General features: G+C 34.3%; 1 protein-coding gene across 2 annotated transcripts in view; it reads left to right on the top strand.

The window, feature by feature from the left end:
- Nucleotides 1–18303, top strand: part of LOC148953119 (glutathione S-transferase C-terminal domain-containing protein homolog) — a 168538-nt gene that overhangs the window by 35562 nt on the left and 114673 nt on the right. For both annotated transcript variants that reach the window (XR_016141691.1, XR_016141692.1), the window contains exon 3: nt 3863–3956. The gene's annotated coding sequence lies outside the window, so the exon portion shown is untranslated. The remainder of the gene's footprint in view (nt 1–3862; nt 3957–18303) is intronic.

Here is an 18303-nt window from a genome sequence, read left to right as displayed (position 1 = left end):
ATTTGGAAACAGGGTTTCATAACCCCTTTGAAAAAGAAAAACGGAAAGCCTGGTTTTAACGGCGTCCGGCCTATAACTCTTACTCCTATTTTCTCGAAGCTTTATGAAGGATTACTTACAGATTGGCTAAAGGAAAAAATCCTACCTCTTACTGACTTGAAACAATTTGGGAACCTAAAATCCACCTCTACTTCCCATTACCTCGTTTCTCTTATTGATCACATCGGGAAAACCCTTGAAAAGTCCCATTCCTGGCTAAATTTAATTTCCATCGACCTTCAGAAAGCATTCGACCTTGTTAACCACAATATTTTAATTGAGAAACTTGTCAACGAGTTCAATATTGATCCCTTACTGGTGAAATTAGTTGCCTCCTTCTTAACAAATAGATCGCAAGTTGTCAAATACCAAAATCATTATTCAAATCCTCTCGCTGTCCACAACGGCATACCCCAAGGTACTCTCATAGGTCCCCTCCTTTTTTCAGTAATGATCGACAGCCTCGCAAAGGAATTTCCTGACCGATGGAAATTTGTTGATGACCTAACGGTTGTTGAAACTTGCTTCCAAAATTTAATAAGTGACCCTATGAGTATCCTCAATGAAATTGGAGACGAGGCCTTAGACTTAGACATGACAGTAAACCCCTCTAAGTCCATGATAATGCCCATTTGTTTCCTCAAATCCTGGCCCTATTTTCTTAATCCTATCCCTCCTGATATTTCTGTGTCCTCTTTTAAACTACTTGGCGTCACAATTTCTTCAAATTTAAAGTGGGATATCCCCGTTAAAGGCATCATCCATAGAGCTAATGTGTCTATCGCCCGCATCTAGAATATGCTTGTCCAGTTTGGCACCCTGGTATCTCTCGCGAAGAATCGGAAAAAATTGAATCAATTCAAAAAAAGGCCTTGCGAATAATTTTCAAAGAAGGCAAGGTACCATACTCTCTGCTCCTAAAAATAGCTAGTCTGAAAACCCTGGAGCAAAGGAGGGTTTCGTTGTGCCTCCGTTTTGCAAAAAAAGGCCATAACAAACCCTCGGACGGCAAGTATTTTCCCCAAACGTCACTCCCCATCCAGATTACGGCCGCCTCTAGCTGTTTCTGAGCCCATCCCTGCTTTGTCCCCCATTCGCTGCGTTACTTCCAGATACGAAAGAACTTTTATCCTCTTCATTACAGAAAAAATGAATAAAATGTCTCAATAGTTTCTTTTTTTCCCCTCTTTTTTCTTTATTAGCTGATGGTACTGCCCAGATTCTTGCAGTCATTTGCTTGCCCCCCCCCCCTTTCTTGAACAGTTTTTATTGTTTTTAACTCTTATTGATTTACTGTAGTTGAACTTTTGACATTTTCTTAATATCCCTTTTAAATTAAATGCATTTATGTCTCACTCTAAGTTTAGTTTGACCAGTTTTTAATGCATTTATGTCTCGCTCTAAGTTTAGTTTGACCAGTTTTTATCTTTTTAATTTTTTAATTGACTTTCTACAGTTTTAATTATTGACTTTTAAATGATTGTTCATTATGGTTTTCTCTATTTCGTTGTTGTTCTTTGCATTTTTAGTGTAACCATTTATATTGTCGACTCCAAAGTCAGAATTCGGCCCTTTATGGGCTTGTGATAGCGATTTTTTTTAAAATAAATATCTTATCTATCTATCTATCTCCACATCCCCCTCAATATACGCTGAAAGTTTCAACGTAATGCCCTAAGCCGTTCCTGGGAGATTGCTGATACGTTCTTTTGACAATCTGCATGAACACAGTGTGCTTTGACTTAGTTCAACAACCTTCTCAACATCCCTGAAACCTTCGCCTTGATATCCTTAGCATTTTTGGAGAACCATAATCAAACATAATCCCGTTCCTCAAATAATAAATCCTATATGTAAACAATGACCTAATTGCGTAACTTACGGTCATTTCCAAGGGCTGTGGAAGTGGGATATTTTCATCCCTAGAGGCGAAGTTATTGAACTCCTTTGAGCTATGATGAACAAAATGACCGTAACGAAATTCTGATACGATTTCTTTGGGGGGAGAGCAGAAAAATGGAGCGTGGGAGAGGGACTTTTGACTCTTAAAAAGGCTCTAGGATTTTTAATTTCCAATCGAATGAGTCCTCTCCGAAATTTCTACGACAACTTATTCCATTATTATTAGGAGGGGTGGACCCACTATCAGTTTGTTGAGGCTCAGACCTTCAAGGCCCATTGCCTCTACACCTCAAAAACTATCATCTGTTTATAGTTAGAGGGACCAATGATGGGTTTGACTTCCCCACCCTTACCATATTCCTTGCCAGCTGTCAGACTTCTACTTCCCTTACTATTTCCTCCAGCTTAACAATTACATTATGAGGTATCTCAAGCTTGTGTCTATTCCTAGCTTGATATTCTATTATCACAGGCCTTCCTGTGTTCACAGTGGTCAATTTACATTTTCGGTCTAATGGGGTTTCATCCCTCCCTATTTGGGAATGATGTTTTCCCAAATTTTTTCGATTTCAACTCCTTCCATACGAAATAGGTGTGTTAAAAAAAAAAACAATATCTAGAGCTCATTTCGCTCTTTACCTAGGCAACACTATTGCGCTGCCTGTTATATTGTATTAAATAAAAAAAAAAGTTTTTTCAACTGAAGGTGAGGAGCAACATCTTAAATTCAGAACGAACAAAAATTATTCCGTATACGAAGGGGTAGCCCCTTCTCAATACCTTGCTCTTCAAACTAAAGTTCTTAGCACTTCTAAAAAAGATTCATTTTCTAATTAAATGGCCCTGTCGTTCTTAAAAATTGGAACAAACAGCCCAGCTTTAGCGTAAAGAGCAAGGTATTAAGGAGAGGGCAACCCCTTCATATATGGAATGATTTCTGTTCGTTTTGAGTTTGAGCGTTGCTCCTTATTTTCAATTTGAAAAAAACTTTTTTTTTAATTTAATTTCTGATTGTTTTTCGAATAATACCGGTAAATTTGGCTCACCCTCCACGGAAATCCCCCCCCCTCATGGGAAACTTCTCCTTGGAAAGTTCCTCCCACGTAAAATACCCCCCCCCCCGTAAAATTTCTTGTAGAAGATTCAGAATGAAAAATTGACCTTGAAAAATTTTCATTTGAAAAAGACTTTAATTTCTTTGAAAAAGACTAAGTTTTTCCGATTACTCTAGAAATGCCCTTTTCCGTAGAAATTATGTCATGGAAATCCAAACACGCAGAAAATATTTCTCGGACATTTCCCCCGCAACATCTCCACATGCAAAAGTGAATAGGCAGCGACAAAGTAAGACAAATAAACAGAATTTTGTATAGGGATTCTGTCAAATACCCCCCATTGTAAAGTTGCTCCTGGGAAGTTCACCCCCCCGATATTTCCCTCTACATTGAAAATTATCCCCATGGAAACCCATCCCAAGCACAAAATCCCTCCTCCCTCCGAAAAATGTCTACATACTTTCCAATAACATATAATATACCTAATCAATGGGCAAATTTGATAACTTATAAGACCTATCTCCCGGGGTTGAGGGGGGGGGGGTAAGTTATCTCTAAAGGTATAATTTTGGACTTTTCAACTATGCTTAACAAAATGGCTATCTCAAAATTTTGATCGGACGATTTTGGGAAAAAAGGGTCGTGGGAGGGGGCTAGTTGCCCTCCAATCTTTTTGGTTACATAAAAAGGTCATTTTGTTGTACTGGACCTAATTTTTTTTTAATTTACAGTGAAGTGTTAAGCTATGAATTTGAAATAAAAAACTCTTGAATTTGATTTAGAAAACAATTTAGTTTGTGTTTGTTCTTTGATCAGATCTTAACTTGAAATGTTTTTTATTCAATTTTTTCTTGAATTATTTTCAGATTACGAAAGAGTTAGTGGAAGCAGCGCTTGTTCCCCAACTGGATATAAAGAGAAAGTCCTTTGCAAACATAATTCCAAGGAAGTGGAGAAAAGGTACGTCGACTATTTGCACTACAGCGAAAAAACTGAGAAAAAAAATGCAGTATTTCTTTTCCCTGTAGTTGACCCAAATGCTTTTATTGATAATTGATTAACCCTTTTAAGCTCTGTGTGGATTTTTGTACGATCTGGTGGAAGAGTTTACCACTGCTCCAAGGATATATGTCTCTGTGTGATAAATGGGTGTCCAGATAGTTTGCCACAAAACAGTTTTTTTTATTGTTGTTTGTGTAATCGATTATTTTGTCATTGTATAAGGGTCATTACAACAATTATTAATAGTGAGCATTGTTTTTTTCTTGTTGTTTTATTTTTGTCGTCAGACAAAGTGCCTTTGTTTTTTTCCGGCATTGCCAAGAGTTCACATCAGTAGTAAGTATCTATTGAATTTGCCCAGGTTATGTTCCCTGGCAGCTTTCCAAGACAGATTACCAGACTAGTTATTGCTATTGTTGTCAATTGCATATGGAATTATACAAAACCTATCAGACAGCTTTCTTGGCCAACCAGACATGTTTCTGGGCCAACCAGACAGGTTTCTGGGTTAAAACGGGGATTCCCCACACAAGTTTGTTTCAACTCCAAGTTTTTCAACCAGACTGTTTTTTTGAAAGCATAGTGGGTACATGTGTGTAGGCTTTGTTATTAAAAACTTGGACACTACAATCAGAATTGTTTGATTGACATTTAAAAAGGGGTAATGAGATTTGCGAATTGGAGTGTAGGATTCGCGAATTTGATCCTATTAAGGATTTACTTGAAATAAAAATTTTTAACTAGAAATGGCTGAAAAGTGTTTTGGGGGAGATGGGGTGATTGTGTACTTTATAATAAACATGTGATGTTTGGACAGTGTTGTCAATTTAAAATTGTTTAACATTCCCTTCGTTCCTCAATTTCTGAGGGCAGGGGAGGGGGGTCAATTTTGGAGGTAAAATAAAAAATACTCAGGATCGAAAATAAACGGGATCTGCCTCACGGGGTAGGCTCAGAGGCCCTTTGTTACCCCATTTCTGAGGGCAGGGGAGGGGGAGGGGGTCAATTTTGGAGGGAAAACCAAAAATACTCAGATTCGAAAATAAAGCGTGATCTGCCTCGAGGGCAAGGCTCAGAGGCCCCTCCTTCCTCCATTTCTGAGGGCAGGGGAGGGGGGGTCAGTTTTGGAGGGAAAATCAAAAATGCTCAGAATCGAAAATAAATGGGAAGGCTCAGAGGCCCTTCGTTCCCCCATTTCTGAGGGCGGGGGAGGGGGGGGGTGTCAATGTTGGAGGGAAAACTAAAAATACTCAGAAAGTTCATTTTGAATTTCTTTCATTGAAATGCAAGAGTTGGAATATTTCAGTAGTGTCTTCTTGTGCTTTACCTTGTCACAGCTACATTCTCATGATTTTTCATAGTTCATTTTGGATTTCTTTCGTTGAAATGCAAGAGTTGGAATATTTCAGTAGTGAATTGTTGTGCTTTACCTTGTCACAGTTACATTCTCTTGATTTTTCGAAGTTCATTTTGAATTTCTGTCGTGAAATGCAAGAGTTGGAATATTTCAGTAGGGTTTTGTTGTGCTTTACCTTGTCACAGTTACATTCTGTTGATTTTCATAGTTCATTTTGAATTTCTTTCATTGAAATGCAAGAGTTGGAATATTTCAGTAGTGTTTTGTTGTGCTTTACCTTGTCACAGTTACATTCTCTTAATTTTTCAAAGTTCATTTTGAATTTCTTGTCGTGGTTTACCTTGTCGCAGCTACATTCTCATGATTTTTCAAAGTTCATTTTGAATTTCTGTCGTGAAATGCAAGAGTTGGAATATTTCAGTAGTGACTTGTTGTGCTTTACCTTGTCACAGTTACATTCTCTTGATTTTTCGAAGTTCATTTTGAATTTCTGTCGTGAAATGCAAGAGTTGGAATATTTCAGTAGTGTTTTGTTGTGCTTTACCTTGTCACAGTTACATTCTGTTGATTTTCATAGTTCATTTTGAATTTCTTTCATTGAAATGCAAGAGTTGGAATATTTCAGTAGTGTTTTGTTGTGCTTTACCTTGTCACAGTTACATTCTGTTGATTTTCATTGTTCATTTTAAATTTCTTTCATTGAAATGCAAGAGTTGGAATATTTTAGTAGTGTTTTGTTGTGCTTTGCCTTGTCACAGTTACATTCTCTTGATTTATCGAAGTTCATTATGAATTTCTGTCGTGAAATGCAAGATTTTGAATATTTCTGTAGTAATTAGTTGTTGTTTAACTTGTCACAGTTACATTCTCTTGATTTTCGTAGTTGTTTTTGAATTTCTTTCATTTAAATTAACGATTTTGAATATTTCACTAGTGTTTTGTTGTGCTTTACCTTGTTGCAGTTACATTCTCTTAATTTTTCAAAGTTCATTCTGAATTTCTTTCGTGAAATGCAAGAATTGGAATATTTCAGTAGTGTCTTGTCGTGGTTTACCTTGTCACAGCTACATTCTCATGATTTTTCAAAGTTCATTTTGAATTTCTGTCGTGAAATGCAAGAGTTGGAATATTTCAGTAATGACTTGTTGTGCTTGACCTTGTCATAGTTACATTCTCTTGATTTTTCGAAGTTCATTTTGAATTTCTGTCGTGAAATGCAAGAGTTGGAATATTTCAGTAGTGTTTTGTTGTGCTTTACCTTGTCACAGTTACATTCTGTTGATTTTTATAGTTCATTTTGAATTTCTTTCATTGAAATGCAAGAGTTGGAATATTTCAGTAGTGTTTTGTTGTGCTTTACCTTGTCACAGTTACATTCTGTTGATTTTCATAGTTCATTTTGAATTTATTTCATTGAAATGCAAGAGTTGGAATATTTCAGTAGTGTTTTGTTGTGCTTTACCTTGTCACAGTTACATTCTCTTAATTTTTCAAAGTTCATTTTGAATTTCTTTCGTGAAATGCAAGAATTGGAATATTTCAGTAGTGTGTTGTGGTGGTTTACCTTGTCACAGATACATTCTCTTGATTTTTCTAATTTAATTTTGATTTTCTGTCGTTAAATGCAAGAGTTGGAATTTTTCAGTAGTGACTTGTTGTGCTTTACCTTGTCACAGTTACATTCTCTTGATTTTTCGAAGTTCATTTTGAATTTTTGTCGTGAAATGCAAGAGTTGGAATATTTCAGTAGTGTTTTGTTGTGCTTTACCTTGTCACAGTTACATTCTATTGATTTTAATAGTTCATTTTTAATTTCTTTCATTGAAATGCAAGAGTTGGAATATTTCAGTAGTGTTTTGTTGTGCTTTACCTTGTCACAGTTACATTCTCTTAATTTTTCAAAGTTCATTTTGAATTTCTTTCGTGAAATGCAAGAATTGGAATATTTCAGTAGTGTCTTGTCGTGGCTTACCTTGTCAAAGCTACATTCTCATGATTTGTCCAAGTTCATTTTTAATTTCTGTCGTTGAAACGCGAGAGTTGGAATATTTCAGTAGTGACTTGTTGTGCTTTACCTTGTCACAGTTACTTTCTCATGATTTTTAAAAGTTCATTTTGAATTAATTTCTTGACATTCAATATTTGGGATATTTAAGTTTCGTTATGTTGTGATTTACAGTGTCACAGTTATAATCTGTTGATTTTCATAGTTCATTTTTAATTTCTTTCATTGAAATGCAAGAGTTGGAATATTTCAGTAGTGTTTTGTTGTGCTTTACATTGTCACAGTTAAATTCTGTTGATTTTTCGAAGTTCATTTTGAATATGTGTCGTGAAATGCAAGAGTTGGAATATTTGAGTAGTGTTTTGTTGTGCTTTACCTTGTCACAGTTACATTATGTTGATTTTAATAGTTAATTTTGAATTTCTTTCCTTGAAATGCAAGAGTTGGAATATTTCAGTTGTGTTTTGTTGTGCTTTACCTTTTCACAGTTACATTCTCTTAATTTTTCAAAGTTCATTTTGAATTTATTTCGTGAAATGCAAGAACTGGAATATTTCAGTAATGTCTTGTCCTGGTTTACCTTGTCACAGCTACATTCTCATGATTTTTCAAAGTCCATTTTGAATTTCTGTCGTGAAATGCAGGAGTTGGAATATTTCAGTAGTGACTTGTTGTGCTTTACCTTGTCACAGTTACATTCTCTTGATTTTTCGAAGTTCATTTTGAATTTCTGTCGTGAAATGTAAGAGTTTGAATTTTTCATTAGTGTATTGTTGTGCTTTACCTTGTCACAGTTACATTCTGTTGATTTTCATAGTTTTTTTTGAATTTCTTTCTTTGAAATGCAAGAGTTGGAATATTTCAGTATTGTTTTGTTGTGCTTTACCTTGTCACAGTTACATTCTCTTAATTTTTCAAAGTTCATTTTGAATTTCTTTCGTGAAATGCAAGAATTGGAATATCGTTTCTTCAACTGAAAGTAAGGAGCAACATCAAAACTTAAAAACGGACAGAAAATAGAGGCTGCTAAAAGCATATTGAGCCTGTTCATGAGACACCAGTAAAAATTGTCTATGATTCAAAATTGAATAATGATTATTCTACTGATTACGAACTAAGAGAAGAAAATAACTCCATTATCAAGAGAGAACATGGTGAACTATTTTATGGAACAGATTCAAAATGTCCAAAGTTAATCATTGATATTAATAATGTATCATAATATATTTTTGTATTAATATTCTACATAGCATTATTTCATTAAAAATATTACATTGTTATGTGTTCACTATTTTTTAGAGTAAGCTAGCATATCAAGTGTTTAGAATGTCCATTAAAACATCAGAGATGTAAGAAAAGGAATTTGCGTACATCTATTGTCAGACACACTATTTCCGTAAAATCTGAGCCATTAAGGGTTTTTGACCGTAAACTCTAGTTTTTTGTAAGAAAATTATGGAAAATACAATTCTCTGGTTCAAATATGAAACTTAAGTCTATTTTTGGATTGAAAAATAAAACTATTTCCTTAAAATCTGAGCTAATAAGGGTTTTTGACCGTAAACTCTAGTTTCTTGTAAGAAAATTCTGGAAAATACAATTCTCTAGTTCAAATGTGAAACTTAAGTCCAGTTTTGGATACTCATAATGATGAGGACTGATGGTTCTAATTCAATTTTTTTTTCATAAAACAAACTATTTTTTTTTAAACTTCGAAATTATTCAACTTTTTATTTTTATCTTTTTCTTTTGTACATATCTTAAAATGACAAAATATCTTTCTTGAATTCACCTCTTGGATACACAATATAGAAATTATATAAAAAAAAAATGTAATTTCCATACTTCATTTGCATGCAAGAGATACCGAGAGTTCTATGACTCCTCCCCGCAATGAATTCTAAGGATTTTATTACTCCTCCCCAAAATGAATTCAGATGTTTTTAGGAGTCATCCCCCTAGCCATAACTCCATTCTACCTTGAGCGAAGATATAAAAGTTTGATGATGTATTTCTCTTCTTAACAACAACATTAATAGCTTCCAAAATGATAGGACTCTATGACACAGAATTTATCGCTTTGAAAAAATCATCTTGTGGTGTTATATTTGAATGTGCATTTTTATTATTGTCAATGGAACTTGAAGAAATTGATTGTTATCATTGGATAGTGAACTACAACATGTATGAGTATGATAAAAGCTTGTGGAGTACTACATTACATCGTATAAACAGACTGGGATTCTACGATAGAGTGATTACACCACTCAATAATAGTGGTCAGGAACTGAGAAATGTCCAGGAGGAAGTCAGTGAAATTTGCAGCTTTTTCGGGGTTGACGCACTCTATGTAAAGGGTAATATACCTACAGATAAAGTTTTAATTCAAAAGTTTGACCGTAGGAATCCACTTTTCAATTTAAAAGAATTTAAGTGTCCTAAATTTGAAGGGGTTTATCATCGTCCTGAAGAGGAGATCAGGTTCTTCACGTACTGGATACCTAAGGACATACCTGATCGTGATAAATGCATTAGACATGGTAAAAACTATTCCATATCATGGGAACATCGTTTCTGGATGTTTAAGAGTGAACGTGTCTATGACTATGTGTCATAATATAATTTTGTATTAATATTCTACATAGCATTATTTCATTAAAAATATATTATGCATTACATTGTTATATTTTCATTATTTTTAGAGTAAGCTAGCATATCAACAGTTTAGAATGTATATTACAACATCGGAGATTTGAGAAAAGGAATTTGCATACATCTATTGTCAGACACATGAGGTAACATTGACAAAATCTAGGTATCAGAATGAATAAATTCTTTATCAACATCCGTTGTTGGATATGTCATTATGTCATTATGAACAAATTGTAAGTAGGTAAGTAAGTAAGTAACAAGCTCTTTCTTGAATTCACCTCTTGGATACACAAAGAAGACATTTTATTCAAGAAAATATGAAAATATTTATAAGTAAGTAACACACTCTTTCTTGAAATCACCCCTTGGATACACAATACAGATACTTTATTCAAGAAATTATGAAAAAATCGCAAGTAAGTAACAAACTCTTTCTTGAATTCCCCATTTGGATTCACAATACAGAAATTTAATTCAAGAAATTATGGAAAAAAATGTAAGTAAGTAAGTAACAAACTCTGTGCTTTTTCTGCATCAATTGTCGTATATGTTTAATAAAATATGCAAAGTCGACATAGCTTTATTTCATTTTTTAAGGTTAATTTAGCCGAGGTTACGTGCGGGCACGTAACCTCGTGTAAATTAACCTTAAAAAATGAAATAAAGCTAAGTCAACTTTGCATATTTTATTATAAATATGCGATAAGTGATGCTGAAAAAGCATAGAGTTTGCTACTTACTTACTTACATTTTTTTTCCATAATTTCTTGAATTAAATTTCTGTATTGTGCATCCAAATGGGGAATTCAAAAAAGAGTTTGTTACTTACTTGTGATTTTTTCATAATTTCTTGAATAAAGTATCTGTATTGTGTATCCAAGGGGTGACTTCAAGAAAAAGTGTGTTACTTACTTACAAATATTTTCATATTTTCTTGAATGAAATGTCTTCTTTGTGTATCCAAGAGGTGAATTCAAGAAAGAGTTTGTTACTTACTTACTTACCTACTTACAATTTTTTCATAATGACATAATGACATATCCAACAACGGATGTTGATAAAGAATTTATTCATTCGGATACCTAGATTTTGTCAATGTTACCTCATGTGTCTGACAATATATGTATGCAAATTGCATTTCTCAAATCTCCGATGTTTTAATATACATTCTAAACTGTTGATATGCTAGCTTACTCTAAAAATAATGAAAATATAACAATGTAATGCATAATATATTTTTAATGAAATAATGCTATGTAGAATATTAATACAAAATTATATTATGACACATAGTCATACACACGTTCACTCTTAAACATCCAGAAACGATGGTCTCATGATATGGAATAGTTTTTTCCATGTCTAATGCATTTATCACGATCAGGTATGACCTTAGGTATCCAGTGCGCGAAGAACCTGATCTCGTCTTCAGGACGATGATAAACCCCTTCAAATTTAGGACACTTAAATTCTTCTAGATTGAAAATTGGAATCCTAGGGTCACACTTTTGAATTAAAACTTATATCTGTAGGTGCTTTACCCTTTACATAGAGTGCTTCAACCCCGAAAAAGCTGCAAATTTCACTGACTTCCTCCTGGACATTTCTCAGTTCCTGACCACTGTTCTTAAGTGGTGTAATCACTCTATCGTAGAATCCCAGTCTGTTTATACGATGTAATGTAGTACTCCACAAGCTTTTATCATACTCATACATGTTGTAGTTCACTATCAAATGATAACAGTCAATTTCTTCAAGTTCCATTGACAATAATAAAAATGCACATTCAAATATAACACCACAAGATGATTTTTTCAAACCGATAAATTCTGTGTCATAGAGTCCTATCATCTTGGAAGGTATTAACGTACTTGTTAAGAAGAGAAATACATCATCAAACTTTTATACCTTCGCTCAAGGTCGAATGGAGTTATGGCTAAGGAGGATGACTCCTAAAAGCATCTGAATTCATTTTGGGGAGGAGTCATAAAACCCTTAGAATTCATTGCGGGGAGGAGTCATAGAACTCTCGGTATCTCTTGCATGCAAATGAAGTCTGGAAATTACATTTTTTTTTTTAATTTCTATATTGTGTATCCAAGAGGTGAATTCAAGAAACATATTTTGTAATTTTAAGATATGTACAAAAGAAAAGATAAAAAATAAATGAAGTTGATTAATTTCGAAGTTATAAAAAATAGTTTGTTTTATGAAAAAAAAAATATTGAATTAGAACCATCAGTCCTCATCATTATGAGTATCCAAAACTGGACATAAGTTTCACATTTGAACTAGAGAATTGTATTTTCCATAATTTTCTTACAAGAAACTAGAGTTTACTGTCAAAAAACCCTTATTAGCTCAGATTTTAAGGAAATAGTTTTATTTTTCGATCCAAAAATAGACTTGAGTTTCACATTTGAACCAGAGAATTGTATTTTCCATAATTTTCTTACAAAAAACGAGTTTACGGTCAAAAACCCTTAATAGCTCAGATTTTACGGAAATAGTGTGTCTGACAATAGATGTAAGCAAATTCCTTTTCTTAAATCTCTGATGTTTTAATGGACATTCTAAACGATTGATATGCTAGCTTACTCTAAAAAATAATGAACACATAACAATGTAATATTTTTAATGAAATAATGCTATTTAGAATATTAATACAAAAATATATTATGATACATTATTAATATCAATGATTAACTTTGGACATTTTGAATCTGTTCCATAAAATAGTTCACCATGTTCTCTCTTGATAATGGAGTTATTGTCTTCTCTTAGTTCGTAATCAGTAGAATAATCATTATTCTATTTTGAATTATACACAATTTTTATTGGTGTCCCATGAGTGGGCTCAATATGATTTTAGCAGCCTCTATTTTCTGTCCCTTTTTAAGTTTTGATGTTGCTACTTACTTTCAGTTGAATAAACAATATTCCAATTCTTGGATTTCACAACATAAATTCAAAATTAACTTTGAAAAATTAAGAGAATGTAACTGTGACAAGGTAAAGCACAACAAAACACTACTGAAATATTCCAACTCTTGCATTTCAATGATAGAAATTCAAAACGAACTATGAAAATCAACAGAATGTAATTGTGACAAGGTAAAGCACAACAAAACACTACTGAAATATTCCAACTCTTTCATTTCACGACATAAATTCAAAATGAAATTCGAAAAATAAAGAGAATGTAACTGAGACAAGGTAAAGCTCAACAAGTCACTACTGAAATATTCCAACTCTTGGCATTTCACGACAGAAATTCAAAATGAACTTTAAAAAATCATGAGAATATAGCTGTGACAAGGTAAACCACGACAAGACACTACTGAAATATTCCAATTCGTGCATTTCACGAAAGAAATTCAAAATTAACTTTGAAGAATTAAGAGAATGTAACTGTGACAAGGTAAAGCACAACAAAACACTACTGAAATATTCCAACCCTCGCATTTCAATGAAAGAAATTCAAAATTAACTATGAAAATCAACAGAATGTAAATGTGACAATTTAAAGCACAACAAAACACTACTGAAATATTCCAACTCTTGCATTTCACGACAGAAATTCAAAATGAACTTCGAAAAATCAACAGAATGTAACTGTGACAAGGTAAAGCACAATAAGTCACTACTGAAATATTCTAACTCTTGCATTTCAACGAAAGAAATCCAAAATGAACTTTGACAAATCATCAGAATGTAGCTGTGACAAGGTAAACCACGACAAGACACTATTGAAATATTCCAATTCTCGCATTTCACGAAAGAAATTCAAAATGAACTTGGAAAAATCAAGAGAATGTAACTGTGACAAGGTAAAGCACAAAAAACACTACTGAAATACTCCAACTCTTGTATTTCAATGAAAGAAATTCAAAATGAACTACGAAAATCAATAGAATCTAACTATGACAAGGTAAAGCACAACAAGTCACTACTGAAATATTTTAACTCTTGCATTTCAACGAAAGAAATTCGAAATAAACTTTGAAAAATCATGAGAATGTAGCTGTGACAAGGTAAACCACGACAAGACACTACTGAAATATTCCAATTCTTGCATTTCGCGAAAGAAATTCAAAATGAACTTCGAAAATTTAAGAGAATGTAACTGTGACAAGGTAAAGCAGAACAAAACACTACTGAAATATTCCAACTCTTGCATTTCAATGATAGAAATTCAAAACGAACTATGAAAATCAACAGAATGTAATTGTGACAAGGTAAAGCACAACAAAACACTACTGAAATATTCCAACTATTGCATTTCACGACAGAAATTCAAAATGAAATTCGAAAAATAAAGAGAATGTAACTGTGACAAGGTAAAGCACAACAAGTCACTACTGAAATATTCCAACTCTTGCATTTCACGACAGAAATTCAAAATGAACTTTAAAAAATCATGAGAATGTAGCTGTGACAAGGTAAACCACGACAAGACACTACTGAAATATTCCAATTCTTGCATTTCACGAAAGAAATTCAAAATGAACTTTGAATAATTAAGAGAATGTAACTGTGACAAGGTAAAGCACAACAAAACACTACTGAAATATTCCAACCCTCGCATTTCAATGAAAGAAATTCAAAATGAACTATGAAAATAAACAGAATGTAACTGTGACAATTTAAAGCACAACAAAACACTACTGAAATATTCCAACTCTTGCATTTCACGACAGAAATTCAAAATGAACTTCGAAAAATCAAGAGAATGTAACTGTGACAAGGTAAAGCACAATAAGTCACTACTGAAATATTCTAACTCTTGCATTTCAACGAAAGAAATCCAAAATGAACTTTGAAAAATCATGAGAATGTAGCTGTGACAAGGTAAACCACGACAAGACACTACTGAAATATTCCAATTCTCGCATTTCACTAAAGAAATTCAAAATGAACTTGGAAAAATTAAGAGAATGTAACTGTGACAAGGTAAAGCACAACAAACACTACTGAAATACTCCAACTCTTGCATTTTAATGAAAGAGATTCAAAATGAACTATGAAAATCAAGAGAATCTAACTGTGACAATGTAAAGAACAACAAGTCACTACTTAAATATTCAAACTCTTTCATTTCAAATAAAGAAATCCAAAATGAACTTTGAAAAATCATAAGAATGTAGCTGTGACAAGGTAAACCACGCCAAGACACTACTAAAATATTCCAATTCTTGCATTTCACGAAAGAAATTCAAAATGAACTTCGAAAATTTAAGAGAATGTAACTGTGACAAGGTAAAGCAGAACAAAACACTACTGAAATATTCCAACTCTTGCATTTCAATGAAAGAAATTCAAAATGAACTTTCTGAGTATTTTTAGCTTTCCCTCCAAAATTGACCCCCCCCCTCCCCGGCCCTCAGAAATGGGGGAACGAAGGGCCTCTGAGCCTTCCCCGCGAGGCAGATCCCATTTATTTTCGATTCTGAGCATTTTTGATTTTCCCTCCAAAATTGACTACCCTCCCCTGCCGTCAGAAATGGAGGAAGGAGGGGCCTCTGAGCCTTGCCCTTGAGGCAGATCACGCTTTATTTTCGATTCTGAGCATTTTTGATTTTCCCTCCAAAACTGACCCCCCCTCCCCTGCCCTCAGAAATGGGGGAAGGAGGGGCCTTTGAGCCTTACCCTCGGGGCATATCCCAATTATTTTGTTTTCTTAGAATTTTGGGTTTGGTCTCAAAAATTGACCCCCCCCCCCTCCCCTGCCCTCAGAAATGGGGGAACGAAGGGCCTCTGAGCCTTCCCCTTGAGGCAGATCCCATTTATTTTCGATTCTAAGTATTTTTTGTTTTCCCTCCAAAATTGACCCCCCCTGCCCTCAGACATGGGGGAACGAAGGGCCTCAGAGCCTTGCCCTTGAGGCAGATCCCCGTTCTTTTCGCTTCTGAGTATTTTTCGTTTTCCCGCCAAATTTGACCCCCTCCCCTCCCCTGCCCTCATAAATGGGGGAACGAAGGGCCTCTGAGCCATCCCCTTGACGCAGATCCCCTTTATTTTCGATTCTGAGCATTTTTGGTTTTCCTTCCAAAATTGACCCCCCCCCCTCCCCTGCTCTCAGAAATGGGGGAACGAAGGGCCTCTGAGCCTTCCCCTTCAGACAGATCTCGTTTATTTTCGATTCTGAGTATTTTTGTTTTTCCCTCCAATATTGACCCCCCCCCTGCCCTCAGAAATGGGGGAACGAAGGGAACGTTAAACTATTTTAATTTGACAACACTGTCCAAACATCACATGTGTATTATACAGTACACAATCACCCCATCTCCCCCAAAACACTTCAGCCATTTCTAGTTAAAATTTTTTATTTCAAGTAAATTCTTAATAGGATCAAATTCGCGAATCCTACACTCCAATTCGCAAAGCTCATTACCCCTTTTTAAATGTCAATCAAACAATTCTGATTGTAGTGTCCAAGTTTTTAATAACAAAGCCTACACACATGTACCCACTATGCTTTCAAAAAAAACACTCTGGTTGAAAAACTTGGAGTTGAAACAAACTTGTGTGGGGAATCCCCGTTTTAGCCCAGAAACCTGTCTGGTTGGCCCAGAAACCTGTCTGGTTGGCCAAGAAAGCTGTCTGGTAGGTTTTGTATAATTCCATATGCAATTGACAACAATAGCAATAACTAGTCTGGTAATCTGTCTTGGAAAGCTGCCATGGAACATAACCAGGGCAAATTCAATAGATACTTACTACTCACATCATAATCTTAAGTTTAAAAAATAGGATTTACAGTAAACAAAAATATGCACTTATAAGTGGATTATTAGCCTCATTTGGTTAAAAAAAGACACAAAAAGAACTAAACTTATTGGAATGGCAGAGAAAAACAAATATGCTTGAAAGAAATGTAATATTTTCAAATAGTATAGAAGTTATTGCCAATAAACACAGCCTGTCTATCATAATAAAATTAATCCCTTTGCAAAGCGTTTTTAGTTGTTTCCTTAGTCCAACAACATCGGTTTAAACCAGAGCCGTCTTTAATCCAATAACATCGGTTTGGCCAAAAGTTACAAAATCCCTCATGCATGAAGCTGCTTGCTGTGCACGCTCTGGTCATGTAGATGGAGAATTCGAGTCCTGAAAATGTTGCAAAAAGGCCACACTCACAAGGCGATTTTTTTTGGTTTCTGGAATATTTCCTCAAAACTTTCCTAGACAAAAAAACTTGATTTACTGCCTGCAGCTGCTCAAAATGAGAGTTTGTGGAACAAATAGCATTTTCTGCTAAATGGAGTGCAAGTATAAATTCAAATGTCTGAAGTGTGGTTGCAAGTCCATGGGTCTGAGCTGCAGATTTTCCATCAGTAGACGTTCTGATGACGGTAAAATGACTGAAATGTAGTCACATCGTTCCAGCATTTTAATCACTGATGCGTACCAGAATCCCCAACTTTTAACAGATTATTTCTATAGTTGAAGAACAGTTATGCCAGTTACTTTTTGAGGATTAACATAAAGTTGATATTGTGTATTGCTGTTTATGATAAAACAGTACAGTTGTTGTAGGCTGACAAAAAATGACATTCGTCTCAAGATCTGACTGAAATTACCCAACACAAGGTTAACTCAATGGGTACGGAAATAAATGTAGATTATATAAGGTGTATTTGTTTTAGTACAGGCCTGTACCTGAAAAGCGGTCGTCATGACAATTGGTCCATCGTCGCATTGTGCAACCTAATCTTACCAACTGAGTTCCGTTCTCTGTCCTTGATGGTCAACGAACCTTGACAGACTTTTTGCATCAAGTTTCTTTATGTGAAAGCAGCCATGAGCTCCTTCTTTTGCTTTCCCATCATAAAAGTATGATATCATAACTAAACATTGTTCCTTTTTTATGTATTTCGTTTTCTCTGTTGTGCTACATAGAAAAAAAAAAAAAAAAAAAAAAAAAAAAAAAAAAAAAAGCGAATGACTGAGTTAAAAAACCAGCAAACATCTAATCTGTTCCAAAGACAACCTGGAGCAGTGCTGCCATTTCACTAATGTGGAAATAAAGTATGTAAGTGCAAAAAAAAGTAGAATAAAGTAGGACACAATCCGGAAGTAAGTATGATATTTAAGTAACAATGGGTTTATTTAAAAAAAAAAAAAAAAAAATATATATACATCATCGATTCCCTGAAGCAATGCTTGTGCGGGAGAAAACCCACCTAATAAATCAAAAAACCAAGAAACCAAAAAAGAAAAAAAAAAGAAAAAAGAAAAAAAAAGAAATAGAAAAAAAAAAAAAAAAAAAAAAAAATTAGAGCTCAACT

This window comes from Artemia sp. Qi Xiang Cuo, chromosome 4 (genome assembly GCF_049724085.1).
Source record: "Artemia sp. Qi Xiang Cuo chromosome 4, ASM4972408v1, whole genome shotgun sequence".
NCBI lineage: Eukaryota > Metazoa > Arthropoda > Branchiopoda > Anostraca > Artemiidae > Artemia > Artemia sp. Qi Xiang Cuo.
This window is presented reverse-complemented; position numbering and strand designations above follow the sequence as displayed.